This window comes from Mustelus asterias, chromosome 5 (genome assembly GCF_964213995.1).
Source record: "Mustelus asterias chromosome 5, sMusAst1.hap1.1, whole genome shotgun sequence".
Lineage (NCBI taxonomy): Eukaryota > Metazoa > Chordata > Chondrichthyes > Carcharhiniformes > Triakidae > Mustelus > Mustelus asterias.
The window spans coordinates 12,349,746-12,370,187 of record NC_135805.1 but is presented as its reverse complement, the minus strand read 5'-3'; the positions used below and the strand labels follow the sequence as shown (position 1 = coordinate 12,370,187).

The window sequence follows — 20,442 nt, the reverse complement described above, 5'->3', positions numbered from 1 at the left end:
AGGGGGGGTGACGGATGCAAGGGGGGGTGACGGATGCAAGGGGGGGTGACGGATGCAAGGGGGGGTGACGGATGCAAGGGGGGGTGACGGATGCAAGGGGGGGTGACGGATGCAAGGGGGGGTGACGGATGCAAGGGGGGGTGACGGATGCAAGGGGGGGTGACGGATGCAAGGGGGGGTGACGGATGCAAGGGGGGGTGACAGATGCAAGGGGGGGTGACAGATGCAAGGGGGGGTGACAGATGCAAGGGGGGGTGACAGATGCAAGGGGGGGTGACAGATGCAAGGGGGGGTGACAGATGCAAGGGGGGGTGACAGATGCAAGGGGGGTGACAGATGCAAGGGGGGGTGACAGATGCAAGGGGGGGTGACAGATGCAAGGGGGGGTGACAGATGCAAGGGGGGGTGACAGATGCAAGGGGGGGTGACAGATGCAAAGGGGGGGTGACAGATGCAAGGGGGGGTGACAGATGCAAGGGGGGGTGACAGATGCAAGGGGGGGTGACAGATGCAAGGGGGGGTGACAGATGCAAGGGGGGTGACAGATGCAAGGGGGGGTGACAGATGCAAGGGGGGGTGACAGATGCAAGGGGGGGTGACAGATGCAAGGGGGGGTGACAGATGCAAGGGGGGGTGACAGATGCAAGGGGGGGTGACAGATGCAAGGGGGGGGTGACAGATGCAAGGGGAGGGTGACAGATGCAAGGGGGGGTGACAGATGCAAGGCGGGGGTGACAGATGCAAGGCGGGGGTGACAGATGCAAGGCGGGGGTGACAGATGCAAGGGGGGGGTGACAGATGCAAGGTGGGGGTGACAGATGCAAGGGGGAGTGACATATGCAGGGGGGTGGGGATGGACGCAAGGGGGGGGTGACAGATGCAAGGGGGGAGTGACAGATGCAAGGGGGGGGGACGATGGATACACGGGGGGGGGACGGAGGAAAAGAGTGTTGGATGCAGTAGACATGGCGGGGGGGGGGGCGGTGGGGGGTGGAGACGGATGCAAGGGTTGCTTAGTGCAAAGAAATGAGAGGGATAGCTGGCTGTGTGATGAGCCTGAACGTCTGCTTACCAAAACACCTTAGTTCCTGTATTAACTATCTGTACGACCGGATCCATTCCAGTCCGCGTACGACCGGATCCATTCCAGTCCGCGTACGACCGGATCCATTCCATTCTGCGTCAGTCCGGATCTATTCCAGTCCGCGTCAGTCCGGATCCATTCAGTCCGCATCAGTCCGGATCCATTCCAGTCCGCGTCAGTCCGGATCTATTCCAGTCCGCATCAGTCCGGATCCATTCCAGTCCGCATCAGTCCGGATCCATTCCAGTCCGCATCAGTCCGGATCCATTCCAGTCCACGTCAGTCCGGATCTATTCCAGTCCGCGTCAGTCCGGATCCATTCCAGTCCGCGTACGACCGGATCCATTCCAGTCCATATATGACTGGATACATTTTATTCTGAGTGCAACTGGATCCATTCTATTCTGAGATGACTGGATCCATTCTATTCTAAGTCGGACCAGCGATATCTACTCAGAAGTGGGAAGTGGAAGATCTGATGTCAAGGAGTGGTAAGCCCGAAACACTACATTAGTGTTTCCCTCCCTCTCTCCTCCTCTAACCAAAAAAAAAGGCCACTGTGAGAAGGTAAATGTGAAGGTAAGAGTTTTATACTTTTTCTTAAATAATTTAATTGGTGCTCGAAATGTCGGTCAGTGGGGTTAAGTGTTGCACTTGTGAGATGTGGGGGAATCCGGGACGCTTCCAGCGTCTCGGACGACTATGTCTGCAGGAAGTGCACCCAATTGCAGCTCCTTACAGAACGCATGGATAGGTTGGAGCAGCAGTTGGATGCACTTAGGAGCATGAAGGTGGCGGAAAGTGTCACAGATAGGAGCTTTAGAGACGTCACACCCAAGGTGCAGGCAGATAGATGGGTGACTGCCAGAAGGGGCAGGCAGTCGGTGCAGGAATCCCCTGTGGTCATCCCTCTCTTTAACAAGTATACCATTTTGGATACTGTTGGAGGAATGGCCTATCAGGTGATAACAGTAACAGCAGCAGCAGCCACAGTGGCACCATGGCTGGCTCTGTTGTTAAGCAGGGAGGGACAAAGAGCAATAGTTATAGGGGGCTCTATAGTTAGGGGTGCAGATAGGCGCTCCTGTGGATGTGAAAGAGACTCCAGGATGGTATGTTGCCTCCCTGGTGCCAGGGTCCAGGATGTCTCTGGACGTACAGAAAGCATTCTGAAGGGAGGCCAGAGGTCGTGGTAAATATTGGTACAAACGACATAGGCAGGAAGAGTGATGAGGTCCTGCAGCAGCAGTTTAGGGAGTTAGGTAGAAAGTTAAAAAGCAGGACCTCTCGGGTTGTAATCTCAGGATTACTCCTGTGCCACGTGCCAGTGAGGCTAGGAATAGGAAGATAGTGCAGCTCAACACGAGGCTAAACAGCTGGTGTCGGAGGGAGGGTTTCACATAGAACATAGAACATAGAACATAGAAAGCCACAGCACAAACAGGCCCTTCGGCCCACAGGTTGCGCCGATCACATCCCCACCTCTAGGCCTATCTATAGCCCTCAATCCCATTAAATCCCATGTACTCATCCAGAAGTCTCTTAAAAGACCCCAACGAGTTTGCCTCCACCACCACCGACGTCAGCCGATTCCACTCACCCACCACCCTCTGAGTGAAAAACTTACCCCTGACATCTCCTCTGTACCTACCCCCCAGCACCTTAAACCTGTGTCCTCTCGTAGCAACCATTTCAGCCCTTGGAAATAGCCTCTGAGAGTCTACCCTATCCAGACCTCTCAACATCTTGTAAACCTCTATCAGGTCACCTCTCATCCTTCGTCTCTCCAGGGAGAAGAGACCAAGCTCCCTCAACCTATCCTCATAAGGCATGCCCCCCAATCCAGGCAACATCCTTGTAAATCTCCTCTGCACCCTTTCAATAGCTTCAACATCTTTCCTGTAATGAGGTGACCAGAACTGCGCGCAGTACTCCAAGTGGGGTCTAACCAGGGTCCTATAAAGCTGCAGCATTATCTCCCGACTCCTAAACTCAATCCCTCGATTAATGAAGGCCAGTACGCCATACGCCTTCTTGACCGCATCCTCCACCTGCGAGGCCGATTTAAGAGTCCTATGGACCCGGACCCCAAGGTCCTATGGACCATTGGGGTCTTCCAGGGCAGGTGGGACCTGTACAAAGAGGACAGGTTGCACCTGAACTGGAAGGGCATAAATATTCTGGCCGGGAGGTTTGCTAGTGTCACACGGGAGGATTTAAACTAGTTTGGCAGGGGGGTGGGAACCAAAGCAAAGGTGAATTAGCCGAAGGGGAACCAGAGAGTAGGGCCAGTAAGACTCAGAGAAACAGCAGGCAGGGTGGGGTTGCAAATCAGAGAGGGTCTGGTGGACTGAAGTGCATTTGTTTCAAAGTGAGAAGTGTAACAGGTAAGGCAGACGAACCTAGAGCTTGGATTAGAACTAGGAACTATGTTGTTGCCGCCATTGCAGAGACTTGGTGAAGGGAGGGACAGGATTTGCAGCTTAACATCCCAGGATACAGATGTTTCAGGCGTGATAGAGGGGGATGTAAAAGGGGTGGGGGAGTTGCACTACTGGTTAAGGAGAATATGATGTGGAGATGCCAAATCTATGTGCTGCCAAATAAACCTGTTCACATTTAACCTGGTATTGTGAAACTTACTAAGGAGAATATCACAGCTGTACCGCGGGAGGACACCTCGGAGGGCTCATACAGCGAGGCAATATGGGTAGAGCTCAGGAATAGGCAGGGTGTAGTCACAGTGTTGGGGGTTTACTATAGGCCACCCAACTGCCAGGGGGCGATAGAGGAACAGATATGTGGGCAGATTTTGGCAAAGTGTAAAAATAACAGGGTTGTTGTGGTGGGAGATTTTAACTTCCCCTATATTGACTGGGACTCAATAGGGTCTTTTAAGAGACTCTTGGATGAGTACATGGAGTGTAATAGGATGGAGGGTTATAGGTAGGTCCAGAAGGTAGGGATGTGTTCGGCACAACTTGTGGGCCGAAGGGCCTGTTTTGTGCTGTAGTTTTTCTATGTTTCTAAATGGGCGAGGTATTAAAGAGTACTTTGCGTCAGTATTCACTAAAGAGAAGGACTTGGTGGATGATGTGCCTGGCAAAAGGTGTGTAGATAGTTTGAGTCATATTGCGATCAAAAAAGTGGTGGTATCGGGGTTCTTGAGAAACATTAAGGTAGACAAGTCCCCAGGGCCTGATGGGATATACCCCAGAATACTGAGAGAGGCAAGGGAGGAAATTGCTGGGGCCTTGAGAGAAATCTTTGTATCCTCACTGGCTCCAGGGGAGGTAAACACAGTACGTGTTTTAACAACACCAGGTTAAAGTCCAATAGGTTTATTTGGTAGCAAATGCCATTAGCTTTCGGAGCGCTGCCCCTTCGTCAGATGGAGTGGATATCTGGTCACAAACAAGGATTTGTTTGTCAGCAGATATCCACTCCATCTGACGAAGAAGCAGGGCTCCGAAAGCGAATGGCATTTGCTACCAATTAAACTGTTGGACTTTAACCTGTTGTTGTTAAAACTGTTACTGTGTTTACCCCAGTCCAACGCCGGCATCTCCACATCATGACTACAGGGGAGGTCCCAGAGGATTGGAGAATAGCCAATATTGTTCCTTTGTTTAAAAATGGTGGCAAGAATAATCCAGGTAATTACAGGCCGGTGAGCCTTACATCAGTGGTAGGGAAATTATTGGAGAAGATTCTTCGAGACAGGATTTATTCTCACTTGGAAATAAGTGGACGTATTAGTGAGAGGCAACATGGTTTTGTGAAGGGGAGGTCGTGTCTCACTAACTTGATCGAGTTTTTCGAGGAAGTGACGAAGCTGATTGATGAGGGTAGGGCAGTGGATGTTGTCTACATGGACTTCAGTAAGGCCTTTGACAAGGTCCCTCATGGCAGACTGGTGCAGAAGGTGAAGTCGCATGGGATCAGAGGTGAGCTGGCAAGGTGGATACAAACCTGACTCGGTCAAAGAAGACAGAGGGTAGCAGTGGAAGGGTGTGTTTCTGAATGGAGGGCTGTGACAATTGGCGTTCCTCGGGGATCAGTTCTGGGACCTTTGCTGTTTGTAATATATATAAATGATTTGGAGGAAAATGTAACTGGTTTGATTACTAAGTTTGCGGACGACACAAAGGTTGTTGGATTTGCGGATAGCGATGAGGAACATCAGAGGATACAGCAGGATATAGATCGGTTGGAGACTCGGGCGGAGAGATGGCAGATAGAGTTTAATCCTGACAAATGTGAGGTAATGCATTTTGGAAGGTCTAATAAAGATAGGAAATATACAATAAATGGCAGAACCCTTAAGAGTATTGATAGGCAAAGGAATCGGGTGTACAGGTACACAGGTCACTGAAAGTGGCAATGCAGGTGGAGAAGGTTAGTCAAAAAGGCATATGGCATGCTTGCCTTCGTCGGCCGGGGCATTGAGTTTAACAATTGGCAGGTCATGTTGCAGCTTTATAGAACCTTAGTTAGGCCGCACTTGGAATATAGTGTTCAATTCTGGTCGCCACACTAACAGAAGGATGTGAAGGCTTTGGAGAGGGTGCAGAAAAGATTTACCAGGATGTTGCCTGGTATGGAGGGCATTAGCTATGAGGAGAGGTTGGAGAAACTTGGTTTGTTCTCACTGATGCGACGGAGGTTGAGGGGAGACCTGACAGAAGTCTACAAGATTATGAGGGGCATGGACAGAGTGGATAGTGAGAAGCTTTTTCCCCAGGGTAGAAGAGTCAATTACTAGGGGGCACAGGTTTAAGGTGTGAGGGGCAAGGTTTAAAGGAGGGATGAGGCAGATTTTTTACACAGAGAGTCGTGGGTGCCTGGAACTCGTTGCCAGGGGAGGTAGTGGAAGCGGATACAGTAGTGGCTTCTAAGGGGCGTCTTGACAAGTACATGAATAGGATGGGAATAGAGGGATATGGTCCCCGGAAGGGTAGGGGGTTTTAGTTCAGTCGGGCAGCATGGTCAGTGCAGGCTTGGAGGGCTGAAGGGCCTGTTCCTGTGCTGTAATTGTCTTTATTCCGAGCACGGGGGGATCCGCTCTATTCCGAGCACGGGGGGATCCGCTCTATTCCGAGCACGGGGGGATCCGCTCTATTCCGAGCACGGGGGGATCCGCTCTATTCCGAGCACGGGGGGATCCGCTCTATTCCGAGCACGGGGGGATCCGCTCTATTCCGAGCACGGGGGGATCCGCTCTATTCCGAGCACGGGGGGATCCGCTCTATTCCGAGCACGGGGGGATCCGCTCTATTCCGAGCACGGGGGGATCCGCTCTATTCCGAGCACGGGGGGATCCGCTCTATTCCGAGCACGGGGGGATCCGCTCTATTCCGAGCACGGGGGGATCCGCTCTATTCCGAGCACGGGGGGATCCGCTCTATTCCGAGCACGGGGGGGATCCGCTCTATTCCGAGCACGGGGGGGATCCGCTCTATTCCGAGCACGGGGGGGATCCGCTCTATTCCGAGCACGGGGAGGATCCGCTCTATTCCGAGCACGGGGGGATCCGCTCTATTCCGAGCACGGGGGGATCCGCTCTATTCCGAGCACGGGGGGATCCGCTCTATTCCGAGCACGGGGGGATCCGCTCTATTCAGAGCACGGGGGGATCCGCTCTATTCAGAGCACGGGGGGGGATCCGCTCTATTCAGAGCACGGGGGGGATCCGCTCTATTCAGAGCACGGGGGGGATCCGCTCTATTCAGAGCACGGGGGGGATCCGCTCTATTCAGAGCACGGGGGGATCCGCTCTATTCCGAGCACGGGGGGGGTCCGCTCTATTCCGAGCACAGGGGGGATCCGCTCTATTCCGAGCACGGGGGGGATCCGTTCTATTCCGAGCACAGGGGGGATCCGCTCTATTCCGAGCACGGGGGGGATCCGCTCTATTCCGAGCACGGGGGGATCCGCTCTATTCCGAGCACGGGGGGATCCGCTCTATTCCGAGCACGGGGGGATCCGCTCTATTCCGAGCACGGGGGGATCCGCTCTATTCCGAGCACGGGGGGGATCCGCTCTATTCCGAGCACGGGGGGGATCCGCTCTATTCCGAGCACGGGGGGGATCCGCTCTATTCCGAGCACGGGGGGGATCCGCTCTATTCCGAGCACGGGGAGGATCCGCTCTATTCCGAGCACGGGGGGGATCCGCTCTATTCCGAGCACGGGGGGGATCCGCTCTATTCCGAGCACGGGGGGGATCCGCTCTATTCCGAGCACGGGGGGGATCCGCTCTATTCCGAGCACGGGGAGGATCCGCTCTATTCCGAGCACGGGGGGATCCGCTCTATTCCGAGCACGGGGGGATCCGCTCTATTCCGAGCACGGGGGGATCCGCTCTATTCCGAGCACGGGGGGATCCGCTCTATTCAGAGCACGGGGGGATCCGCTCTATTCAGAGCACGGGGGGGGGATCCGCTCTATTCAGAGCACGGGGGGGGATCCGCTCTATTCAGAGCACGGGGGGGATCCGCTCTATTCAGAGCACGGGGGGGATCCGCTCTATTCAGAGCACGGGGGGATCCGCTCTATTCCGAGCACGGGGGGGGGTCCGCTCTATTCCGAGCACAGGGGGGATCCGCTCTATTCCGAGCACGGGGGGGATCCGTTCTATTCCGAGCACGGGGGGGATCCGTTCTATTCCGAGCACAGGGGGGATCCGCTCTATTCCGAGCACGGGGGGGATCCGCTCTATTCCGAGCACGGGGGGATCCGCTCTATTCCGAGCACGGGGGGATCCGCTCTATTCCGAGCACGGGGGGATCCGCTCTATTCCGAGCACGGGGGGATCCGCTCTATTCCGAGCACGGGGGGGATCCGCTCTATTCCGAGCACGGGGGGGATCCGCTCTATTCCGAGCACGGGGGGGATCCGCTCTATTCTGAGCACGGGGGGGATCCGCTCTATTCCGAGCACGGGGAGGATCCGCTCTATTCCGAGCACGGGGGGGATCCGCTCTATTCCGAGCACGGGGGGGATCCGCTCTATTCCGAGCACGGGGGGGATCCGCTCTATTCCGAGCACGGGGAGGATCCGCTCTATTCCGAGCACGGGGAGGATCCGCTCTATTCCGAGCACGGGGGGATCCGCTCTATTCCGAGCACGGGGGGATCCGCTCTATTCCGAGCACGGGGGGATCCGCTCTATTCCGAGCACGGGGGGGATCCGCTCTATTCCGAGCACGGGGGGATCCGCTCTATTCCGAGCACGGGGGGATCCGCTCTATTCAGAGCACGGGGGGGATCCGCTCTATTCTGAGCACGGGGGGGATCCGCTCTATTCAGAGCACGGGGGGATCCGCTCTATTCAGAGCACGGGGGGGGGATCCGCTCTATTCAGAGCACGGGGGGGATCCGCTCTATTCAGAGCACGGGGGGATCCGCTCTATTCAGAGCACGGGGGGATCCGCTCTATTCCGAGCACGGGGGGATCCGCTCTATTCCGAGCACAGGGGGGATCCGCTCTATTCCGAGCACGGGGGGGATCCGTTCTATTCCGAGCACAGGGGGGATCCGCTCTATTCCGAGCACGGGGGGGATCCGCTCTATTCCAAGCACAGGGGGGATCCGCTCTATTCCGAGCACGGGGGGGGGTTCCGCTCTATTCCGAGCACGGGGGGGGGGGGGGGGCGTCCGCTCTATTCCGAGCACGGGGGGGGGGGGGGGGTTCCGCTCTATTCCGAGCACGGGGGGGGGGGGATCCGCTCTATTCCGAGCACGGGGGGGGGGGGGGATCCGCTCTATTCCGAGCACGGGGGGATCCGCTCTATTCAGAGCGCGGGGGGATCCGCTCTATTCTCAGTACGACTGGATGCGTTGTATTCTGAGTACTTCACTTCCCACCCACACAGATGAGGAGTTTGCACTGTTTTCTGCTGGAATTCACAGCTGATTTTGGCTGCCTGGAGCTGCTTTCTTACTCAGACGCTCTTGCATCAAGGTCCCAGTTGATTCCAAGATTCACTCTGCTTCATCTGGAGAAGCATTGTTTTTTTGTAGTGTCCAATTCCAAGAGGTAACCTATTCTAAAGGGAAGGTGTATATTGATGTGATGGTCCAGCTGCATCATTCTTATGAGGGTAAACAGCTATCAAGAGATATTAAAAATTCTATCATATCAATGAAAGTGGCATAGAAAGTTTCCAAAAACAGTTGTAAGCTTGAGGATTGGGAGCATTTTAAAATTCAGCAAAGAGAATCAAGAAATTGATACAAAAAGAGAAAATAGAATATGAAGTCCAACTAGCGAAAAAGACTAAAATCTTCTATAGATACGCAAAAAGGAAAAGGCTACTGAAGACAAATGTGAGCCCAATACAGGCAGAGAAAGGAGAATTCCGAATGGCTAATAAGACAATGGCAGAGGAATAAAACAAATATTTTGTGTCTCTTTATGGAGCGGGATACAAAAAAATCTCCCTGAAATACTGGGGAGCCAAGGAACTCGTGAGATTGAGGAGCTGAAAGAAATCTCTATCAGTAAAAATAGTGCTGGAGAAATTTAGAACATAGAAACACTACAGCACAAACAGGCCCTTCGGCCCACAAGGTACGCCGGTCATGTCCCTACCTACCTAGGCCTATATATAGGCTTACCTATAACCCTCAATCCTATTAAGTCCCATGTAATCATCCAGAAGTCTCTTAAAAGACCCTATCGAGTTTGCCTCCACCACCACTGACGGCAGCCAATTCCACTCACCCACCACCCTCTGAGTGAAAAACTTCCCCCTAACACTTCCCCTGTACCTACTCCCCAGCACCTTAAACCTGTGTCCTCTCGTAGCAGCCATTTCCACCCTGGGAAAAAGCCTCCGAGAATCCACCCGATCTATACCTCTCAACATCTTATATACCTCTATTAGGTCTCCTCTCATCCTTCGTCTCTCCAAGGAGAAAAGACCGAGCTCCCTCAACCTATCCTCATAAGGCATGCCACCCAATCCAGGCAACATCCTTGTAAATCGCCTCTGCACCCTTTCAATCATTTCAACATCCTTCCTGTAATGAAGCGACCAGAACTGAGCACAGTACTCCAAGTGGGGTCTGACGAGGGTCTTATAAAGCTGCATCATTGTCTCCCAACTCCTAAACTCAATCCCTCGACTGATGAAGGCCAGCACACCATACGCCTTCTTAACCACCTCCTCTACCTGCGGGGCCGATTTAAGAGTCCTATGGACCCGGACCCCAAGGTCCTTCTGATCCTCTACACTGCTAAGAGTCTTACCCTTGATATTATACTCCTTCATCCCATTTGACCTGCCAAAATGTACCACTACACATTTATCCGGGTTGAAGTCCATCTGCCACTTCTCCGCCCAGCCTTGCATTCTATGTCACGCTGCAGCTTCTGACATCCCTCCAATGGGCTGAAAGTTAATAAATCCCCTGGACCTGATGATCAGAGTGTTAACAGAGGTGGCTGCAGAGATAGTGGATGCATTGGTGATCATCTTTCAAAATTCCATAGATTCTGTGGATTAGAGTGTGGCAAATGTCACCCCACTATTTAAGAAGAGGGGGAGGGAGAAAACCAGGAACTACAGTTAGCCTGACATCAGCAGCAGGGAAAATGCTGGAATCTATTCTAAAGGATGTGATAACTGAGCACTTAGAAAATAACAGTGAGATTGGGCAGATTTATGGGTAGGAAAACAAGTTCGACAAATTTGTTAGATCGTTTGAGGACATTACTAGCAGAATAGATATGGGAGAACCAGTGGATGTGACATATTTGGATTTTCGGAAGGCATTTGATAAGGTTCCACACAGGAGATTAGTGAGCAAAATTCGAGCAATGGGATTGGGGCAAAAATACTGGCTGGATTGAAGATTGGTTACTGGACAGAAACAGAGTAGGGTTAAACAGATCATTCTCAGGTGGACAAGCTGTGACTAGTGAGATACCACAAGGATCAGTTCTTGGGGCCCTGACTAATCACAATCTATATCAATGATTTAGTTGTAATGTGATTTTTCCAAGTTTTCTGATGACACAAAACTTGGTGGGAATATGAGTTGTGAGGGAGATGCAAAGAGGCTTCATGGAGATTTAGACAGACTGAGTGAGTGGGCAAGAAGATGGCAAATGGAATAGAGTGTGGCAAATGTGAAGTTATCCACTTTGATCGGAAAAGCAGAAAATTTCTTAAATGGGGAGAGTCAGGGAAATGTTGATGACCTGGGTGTCCTTGTTCATTAGTCACTGAAAGCTAACATGCAGATGCAACAAATAATTAGGAAGGCAAATGGTACATTAGCCTTGGTTGAGAGGGGATTTGAGTATAGGAATAAGCAAGTCTTGCTGCAGTTGCAGATGTGAGACTACACCTGGAATAGGAGTGCAGTTTTGGTCTCCTTCTCTCAAGAAGGATATACTGGTAATAAAGGGAATGAAACAAAGATTCAGCAAACTAATCCCTGGGATGGCGAGAATGCCCTATGAGGAAAGATTAAAGAGAGACTGGGCCCATAATCTCTGGAGTTTAGGAGAATGAGAAGTGATCTCACTGAACTGTACAAAATCTTTCAAGGGCTTGGCAAGGTTGATGCAGGATGGATGTTTCCCTGGGTCACCTAATCCAGTCTAGAACCAGGGGCACACGCTCAGAGAAAGGTGCAGACCATTTCGGACTGAGATGAGGAAGAATTTCTTCATTCAGAGGGTGGTGAATTTTGGAATTCTGTACTTCAGAAGGCTATGGCGGCTCACTGAGTATTTTCAAAGCAGTGGTCGATAGATTTCTAGACACCAGTGGCATCAAGGGATACAGGAATAGTGCGGGAAGATGGTATTGAGGTAAATCAGCATGATCTAGTTAAATGACGGAACATGCTCAAGGGGCCGAATGGCCTACTGCTGCTTCTCTGTTCCTCGCACAAAAAGAACCAGCAGGACAGTGTGACACACACAAGTGTAAAAATGTGCAGACATGCAGTGTGAGCAAGGTGCAGATAAACAGCGAGATAATCGTGCAGAAGGAGTGCTGTTCGGAGAGACTGACAGTCAAAGGGGCAGATATCATGTCAAAAAGATCCGAGGCACAGAAAGAACTGGGGATGAAAAGAGATGTGTAATAAAAGCAAACTCAGTCAAAACAAAAGAGAGGCAAATCTGCTCAACGCACAAATATACATCATACCCAAACATTATACTTAATAAAGCAAACCCCATTCCCCACCCCAACCATGGACACTCTTCTAAACCAACTGCAATCCTGGCAGCTGCCCTCCTGTGTTCCAACCTTGAAACTTCACAGATCCACTGAAACCTTGGGACGTTATTCTGAGGCTTTCTTAGGGCTACTGAGCCAACAATGAAACGAAACCTCGCACTGCAAGAACACATTTTTATCAAAAAGGTGACATAACTGAAAGGAAACTGTACCAATGCTCATGGGTGTCAGAACCTCTGACACTTCACAAGGCAATGCTTACTGAATGGCAGTAAGTTCTATCAGATTTTTAAAAATATAAAGCATCAACTCAGCAGCTATAAAGTTTGTTTGTCAAACAGGGACAAAAATCGTATTGCCGTGTATGCTTTTTACTGCATCACACACACTCAGCTGAAGCCCAAACTGACACAAGTTTGCTGATTTAACACATAGGAATAGGGAGATTACAGATCATACATCATCACAGAACAGAAAAACTCTTCCCAAATAAGACAAAAAAATGACTGCCAAACAATCCTGGGAAATGGCTCCCCTCAATTAAGAGTTTTTTTACAGGATTTTTTTACTGCCCAGCCTAAGGGGAGAGAAATACGATCCATAGCACTGGAATTATTCTCCCCGATGTTCGCTACAGCATGCAAAGCTGCTGGTGTAGGTACTGTTTGGTTTCACAGACACAGACACTCAGAGCAGTCACTTACTATTTCCTGTGCACCACATTAGGCAACCCAAAATTACCTTACAATCTCCTCCTCGATTCAGCAAAACCCTCTTCTCACTCCCAGCTGATGCCAGTTTCACAAAGCCCTGTGGTGTACACAGTACAGTAACAATGCAGTACAGTTCCACATCGCAGGACAGTTCCACATCGCAGTACAGTTCCACATCAGGAATGTGCCGCACATAAAAATGACTGCTGCTGACCTGGTAACACAAGGCAGCTGAAATCTCAGTGACAGGCATGTGCTGATCGCTTCAGGGTTGGACAGGTTATGTATGGGGCTGTAACTTTTAAAGTTAGGCAACTCCTCCTGTAAATGACAGCGGAGTTCTGTTTGCAGCTTCAAATTCAAGAGCTGAGGCTAATGTGGACAGCTGCCTCCGTGTGTCATGTAGCTGCCACGCGGAGGGGGAAAAGCCAGCATGGGATGTGGGGGCCAGGAGGAAGAGATCAAACAAACTGGGGGAGAGCTTATGCACAAAGCAGAGAGAAAAGGTGGAGCAAAGGGGAAGTGAAAGAAAGGGAAAAGGCCGGGAGGAGAGGGGGGGGGGGGGGGGGGGGGGGGGGGGGGGGAGGAGGAGGAGCAGGGAGCAAGGAAGCTGAGGCCAAAGGGGTAGCCAGGGGCAGGGCGGAGCGGGGGCAGGGAGGGAGATGTTAAGTGGAGAGGGATTTTAAAAAAGGAAGAATGTATAGAGATGAAAGAGAAAGACACAGAGGTAAAGAGGGAAGATTGGTGAAGGAAGTATGAAACACTTTCTAATCTCCTGCGACAAATGGCCTCAGCCCCAGAAGTGGCATCAGTGTGGCTAAATGGCCGACTTCTGCCCCTTGGAGCCAGTTCCTACGGTACACTGGGAAGAGAGTTGGAGCAAAGAGTGTGCCAGAGTTTCAATACAATCAGTGTATTATTTCCATTCAAGGGGGATTCCAAGATACAATCCACATTTGCTAATTTAATGTCCGCACAGACAAATTTGAACCAATGTACCGCCATGTGCTAATAAGGTAAGCACTAAAGTGCTCAGCGAGCACCAGAACGTCTTTTGTCTGTAAAGGACCCTGGGCTACTAAAAACCTACAAACACAACGGAGTTAAAGCAATGCTTAAAACTATAGCAAACTTCCTCAATCTGCATAAAAAGATATTGGGGATTAAATTGGGTCTCTCACTCTGTATGTAGCATCCTCATTAGATGGGGGTTGGTAATCATGGCTCAAGCCACAAGTTCACCATGGGGCAATGTGAGGAGGTAAGCTCCAAGAACGTCCTCAACCAGTAATGAGGATTGAACCTAAACTGTTGGTGCTACTCTACACTATAATCGAGCTAACCAACTGATCTGTCAGACTCCTTTAGTCCCTGAAAGCAGGTGAGGGAATCATGAAGCACAATTAACCACGGTGACTGAAATGTGGGCAGCACGCCAACTTCATGCTGCCTGCGTATTAGAATAATTGCAGCATGCAGTCAGCACAAATAGCCTTGTTCATTTATTGCACACATCAGTAAAGGCCCAAAATGATCATTTTCTAACACCAGTTAAAGGGGATAAACTGCTATCTATTTCTCACAGTAAGTCCTCACTTAAAGTGCTGGTTGCTTTCTTCAAAATCAGCTTCTTTGTCTCATGTCCATGTCATCTTTGTCAATCTCTCCCTAACTCTGACTTCTCACAGACTTTCCATTCTGCCCCACCCTCCTCACCAAGTACATAATTCATCACATTCCTATCCCTTTTCAGTTCTGTAGAAGGGTCATATGGTCTCACAAATGTTTCTTTCTCCACAGATGCTGGCAGGCCTTCTCTCTTCAGATGTTGTCTTTCTGGAGATGTGGCATCGTTGGCAAGGTCAGTATTTGTTGCCCATCCCTAAATGTACTTGAGAAGGTGGTGAAGCGCCACCTCCATGAACCTTAGAGTAGGGGGAAAATAATTGAGCACCTGCCATAACAGTCCCTGCAAACCTTGATAACTGAAAAGAACTATCAAAAGCACCAAGGGCTTAGAAAATAGTAACAGCAAAAAGAAAATCAACCAGCAACTGACCTGTAAGTAACTAGTCATCATGTTAAATAGCATCGTGATGGTGGCTGGCCAGGGTTTGGGGGTTGGAGCCTGTCTTTATTGATTTATTATTGTCACATGTATTAATATACAGTGAAAAGTATTGTTTCTTGCGCGCTACACAGACAAAGCATATTGTTCATAGAGAAGGAAAGAAAAGAGTGCAGAATGTAGTGTTACAGTCATAGTTAGGGTGTAGAGAAAGATCAGTTTGATATCAGGTAGGTCCATGTAATGTGAAGTGATAGCAGGGGAGAAGCTGTTTTTGAGTCTGTTGGTACGTGTTCTCAGACTTTGGTATATTTTTCCCCGACGGAAGAAGGTGAAAGAGTGAAAGTCCGGGGTGCATGGGGTCCTTAATTATGTTGGCTGCTTTTCTGAGGCAGCGGGAAGTGTAAAGTTAAAAGTTTATTTATCAGTCACAAGGGGCGGCACGGTAGCACAGTGGTTAGCACTGCTGCTTCACAGCTCCAGGGACCTGGGTTCGAATCCCGGCTCGGGTCACTGTCTGTGTGGAGTTTGCATATTCTCCTCGTGTCTGCATGGGTTTCCTCCGGGTGCTCCAGTTTCCTCCCACAGTCCAAAGATGTGCGGGCTAGGCTGATTGACAATTCTAAATTGTCCTTTAGTGTCCTGGGATGCATAGGTTAGAGGGGTTAGTGGGTAAATATGTAGGGATATGTGGATAGGGCCTGGGTGGGATTGTGGTCGGTGCAGACTCGATGGGCCAAATGGCCTCTTTCTGCACTGTAGGATTTTATGATTCTAAGGCTTACATTAACACTGCAATGAAGTTACTGTGAAAATCCCCTAGTCGCCACACTTCAGTGCTTGTTCGGGTCAATGCACCTAACCAGTGCAGGAGCCATACCAAGATGTGATGCTATGCCTGGGATGTTGGCAGGGACCATATGTATCCAGTGCCATAAGCCGTTTCTTGCTATCATCTGGAGAGAATCAAATTAGCTGTTAGCTGTGATGCTGTGGAAATGTAAGGACACTGGAAGATTAGTTCTGGCATGGCCAGGGAAAGGATTCACTGAAGTGAGTGTGCGACTGGACATTGGTTCAAGATTTCTCAGAAGTTTGAGGGAAAGGGCCTTTAATAGTCACTGGAAATTACAATTCAATGAAAAAGGGAAAAACAAGGAGGTGGGGAGTAATATTAGACTGGTTCTTATACAGAGAGTGTCCTGTAACTGCCAATGTGTTAAATTTTAAAAATGGATGTATTTTCAATGGTTCAGGGCATTAGTTGTCATCTTAGTAATGTTTAGTTGATGTTTTAGTTTGTTTATTACAGTAAAAGTCTTAAAACATGAAATCTTGTTGTATGGTCCTTTGAGTTGATCAGTGGGAATTCAAATATTTTAAGAGTTACTGGTCTCTACAGCAATTGTATCTTCACACACCCCTTATTGATCTCCTGGCTTGTTGGTAATGGTTGTGAAGGATATGTTGAGCCTTCAGATTATAGATTGTGGTTGAATAAAATTGTGGTAATACCCAAGGCTGAGTGTTATCCAGATCTTGCTACAACAACTACATCATTACTTGAGAAAAGATATATTGGCACTGGAGGGGGTGCAGAGGAGATTCACTAGGTTGATTCCGGAGTTGAGATGGTTGGCTTATGAGGAGAGACTGAGTAGACTGGGACTATACTCATTGGAATTCAGAACAATGAGGGGAGATATTATAGAAACAGATAAGATTATGAAGGAAATAGGCAAGATAGAAGAAGGGAGGCTGTTTCCACTGGCGGGTGAAACTAGAACTAGGGGGCATAGCCTCAAAATAAGGGGGAGCAGATTTAGGACTGCGTTGAGGAGGAACTTTTTCACACAAAGGGTTGTGAATCTGTGGAATTCCCTGCTCAGTGAAGCAGTTGAATGTTTTTAAGGCAAAGATAGATAAATTTTTGAACAGTAAAGGAATTAAGGGTTAGGGTGAGCGGGCGGGTAAGTGGAACTGAGTCCATGAAAAGATCGGCCATGATCTTATTGAATGGCAGAGCAGGCTCGAGGGGTCAGATGGCCTATTCCTGCTCCTAGTTCTTATGTCCTTATGTATCATTATCTGAGCAGACACTTCACTTGTGCATTTCAATTCTAAAGAATAAAGCCATCCAAAGCAATGCTGTTCGTAAGCAAAATAAACCCGCACATTATCCTCCTTTCCAACTATAGAAACTGTAAAAACTCCATGCATTCAGTCGGTCTGACACATAGTTATTTGTAGCATTTTGGGTTACTATTTTCCAAAAGCTTTATGTCCTTGGGTCACAAGGGCTGACTCGTGACAGACACACAGCAATGGTCAGGTGAAGTCAGCTACACGCAAATCCATGCTTTCCGGGCCAAAAAATACAAGTGTTGGAACTCAGAATATTTTACACAAAGTGACAGTGTCTAATGAGGACCAATCCTGTGGCTGGGATTATCTTGTGTCAACAAGCCATTTTACTCATTTGAAACGCGGGAGGAAACAAAATAATTTCCAGATCTCCATCAGCTGCACGGTGACATCTGTGTTTTAGGATTGTCAAAAATAGGCTTAATCTACATTTTGAAATTTAACTGGTTAATTATTAGATTCCAACAAGTTGAACAGAAGGAAAATCAGAATTTAGTAACATCATCAGAGTTCCACTGAGCCACTTGGCAAACTGTCGAGTCATGGATCAAAGACACACTAATTGGACACTAACCTATACAAGTTGGACAGCCTATCAATTTTAAAGGGGCTGATATCGAACAAATCTTCTGTCAACAGATGCAGCAGGCACACTTAATGAACACCATCATGCTAAGATATGAGGTTGAATTAGTATTAGTCACCCCTCTTTCACATCCCCCATCCTCCCCTCCCTCACTTATGGCCTGGCTCCCTTGGCGATTATGGGTGCATTACCGGCACTGCTCTCACCGGCTACTTTCTGGTTGGGCTTCTTCAACCAGTGGGCTGAACCCTCGTCAATTACATTAAATTCTGCTGAGTATCTGGGAAAGCCTGCAGAGCTCTGAAGAGTCATACGGGCTCGAAACGTTAGCTGTTTCCTTCTCCACAAATGCTGCCAGACCTGCTGAGCTTTTCCAGCATTTTCTGTTTTTATATGCACATTTTAATTGATTGGATAAACAAAGACATGTATTTCTGTAGCATTTAGGATACTCCAAAGCATTTTACCACTAATTAAATACAGTTTTTTAAAAACTGGTCACTATTGTACGATAGGAAGCTTGGCAACCAAATTGCAAACAGCGAGATCCCACAAAACAACAGTAAAATAATAACCAGGTAATCTATCATTAGGTATTGGTTGAGAGATAAATATTGACCAGGGAAAATATGCTTCTGCTCTGCTTTGAAATAGTGACATGGGAAGCTTTCTCATCCTCAGAGAGCAGCTGGAACTCAATTTAACATCCCATCTGAAAGATAACACTCCCTCAGGACTGAGCTGGAGGATCAGCCTGGATTACACGCTCATGTGTCATGAGGGTGGGATTTGTATCCACAACCTTCTCACTCAGGGGCAAGAGTTAGCCATTGAGCCATGGCTGATATAGAAGCAAAACTGCTGACTGAAAATCTTAAAAGCTGCAAACACAGAGTCCCTCCACCAATAAAGAGGATAGATAGATTACCACTTCAGGTACAGATCTATTCTGTTCAATTGATTTATTGTCACATGTATTAACATAGTGAAAAGTATTGTTTCTTGCACGCTGTACAAACAAAATATATTGTTCATAGAGAAGGAAACGAGAGAGTGCAGAATGTAGTGTTACAGTCATAGCCAGGGTGTAGAGAAAGATCAACTTAATGCAAGGTAAATCCATTCAAAAGTCTGATGGAAGCAGGGAAGAAGTTGTTTTCGAGTCGGTTGGTACGTGACCTCAGACTTTTGTATCTTTTTCCCGAAGGAAGAACGTGGAAGAGAGAATGTCCGGGGTGCGTGGGGTTCTTATTTATGCTGGCTGCTTTGCCAAAGCAGCGGAATGTGTAGACAGAGTCAATGGATGGGAGGCTGGTTTGAGTGATGGATTGGGCTACATTCGTAACCTTATGTAGTTCCTTGCCGTCTTGGGCAGAGCAGAAGCCATACCAAGCTGTGATACAACCAGAAAGAATGCGTTCTATGGTGCATCTGTAAAAGTTGGTGAGAGTCATAGCTGACATCTCAAATTTCCTTCGTCTTCTGAGAAAGTAGAGGCATTCATGGATTTACACCTGAAATTTTAACCTACCCTTTGTTTTGTCAGACACCAATAGATCCAGCTGTGTAGTTTATTTCAATTCATTGAATAGCTTGATCATCAGGGTTCAGTAATTGTAAAATGATTCTGTCTGATCTTCAGCAGGGTCTAATAAGGGAACTGGTTGGAATTCACAAGCAAAAGTGTGAGGGAATTAAGAGCTTGGAGTAGATCCCAAAAAATATATATTGGCTGCAGGGACCGGAGGCGAAATGTATGCTCATCTTAAAACATTTCCCTTTAAAATATCACAGCAAAGACATTTTCGATAAATTGAGAAACTTAGATGAAGGACCAAGGCCAATAGCCCTCAACAAAGTAAAAATCAGTTAACAGAAGAGCTGCTGAATGAATGAAATGATCAGGTGATGTCCAGCTTGGAGCTTAAACAACTGCAGATTGCAAGAAAAATAAAAGCTGAAAACAAAAGAGGCAATTCCGGGTCTGCTATTGAACGAAAGGAGAGTAGTCAGCTGCCATGATTACAAAATGAGGAGGATGGGTGTGTGGGATGGCTAAGTTTCCAACGTCGATGGTAGTCATGATGTGGAGATGCCGGCGTTGGACTGGGGTAAACACAGTAAGAAGTTTAACAACACCAGGTTAAAGTCCAACAGGTTTATTTGGTAGCAAAAGCCACACAAGCTTTCGGAACAGGCTGTCCCTTCATCAGGTGGATGGGAGTTCTGATCACAAACAGGGCACAAAGACACAAACTCAATTTACATGAATAATGATTGGAATGTGAGCCTTTACAGCTAATCAAGTCTTAAAGGTACAGACAATGCGAGTGGAGAGAGCATTAAGAACAGGTTAAAGAGATGTGTATTGTCTCCAGACAGGACAGCTAGTGAGATTATGCACATCCAGGCAGGTTGTGGGGGTTACAGATAGTGTGACATGAACCCAATATCCTGGTTGAGGCCGTCCTCATGTCTGCGGAACCTGGCTATCAGTCTCTGCTCAGCGACTCTGCGCTGTCGTGTGTCGTGAAGGCCGCCTTGGAGAACACTTACCTGGAGATCAGAGGCTGAATGCCCGTGACCGCTGAAGTGCTCCCCAACAGGAAGAGAACAGTCTTGCCTGCTGATTGTCGAGCGGTGT

General features: G+C 48.9%; 1 protein-coding gene and 1 long non-coding RNA gene across 11 annotated transcripts in view; one reads left to right on the top strand and one right to left on the bottom strand.

Annotated features, from left to right (window-relative positions):
* Positions 1-20,442, bottom strand: part of disp1 (dispatched homolog 1 (Drosophila)) — a 390,670-nt gene that overhangs the window by 145,834 nt on the left and 224,394 nt on the right. Inside the window, exon 1 of one of the 10 annotated variants that reach the window (XM_078212191.1) lies at positions 13,214-13,241. The exons of 8 other annotated variants lie outside the window; for them this stretch is intronic. The gene's annotated coding sequence lies outside the window, so the exon portion shown is untranslated. One more of the 10 variants, XM_078212188.1, reaches the window with a different exon arrangement.
* Positions 1,562-20,442, top strand: part of LOC144493371 (uncharacterized) — a 29,834-nt gene continuing 10,953 nt past the window's right edge. Inside the window, exons 1-2 of the long non-coding RNA XR_013497735.1 lie at positions 1,562-1,663; positions 14,800-14,860. This is a non-coding gene — a long non-coding RNA (uncharacterized LOC144493371). The remainder of the gene's footprint in view (positions 1,664-14,799; positions 14,861-20,442) is intronic.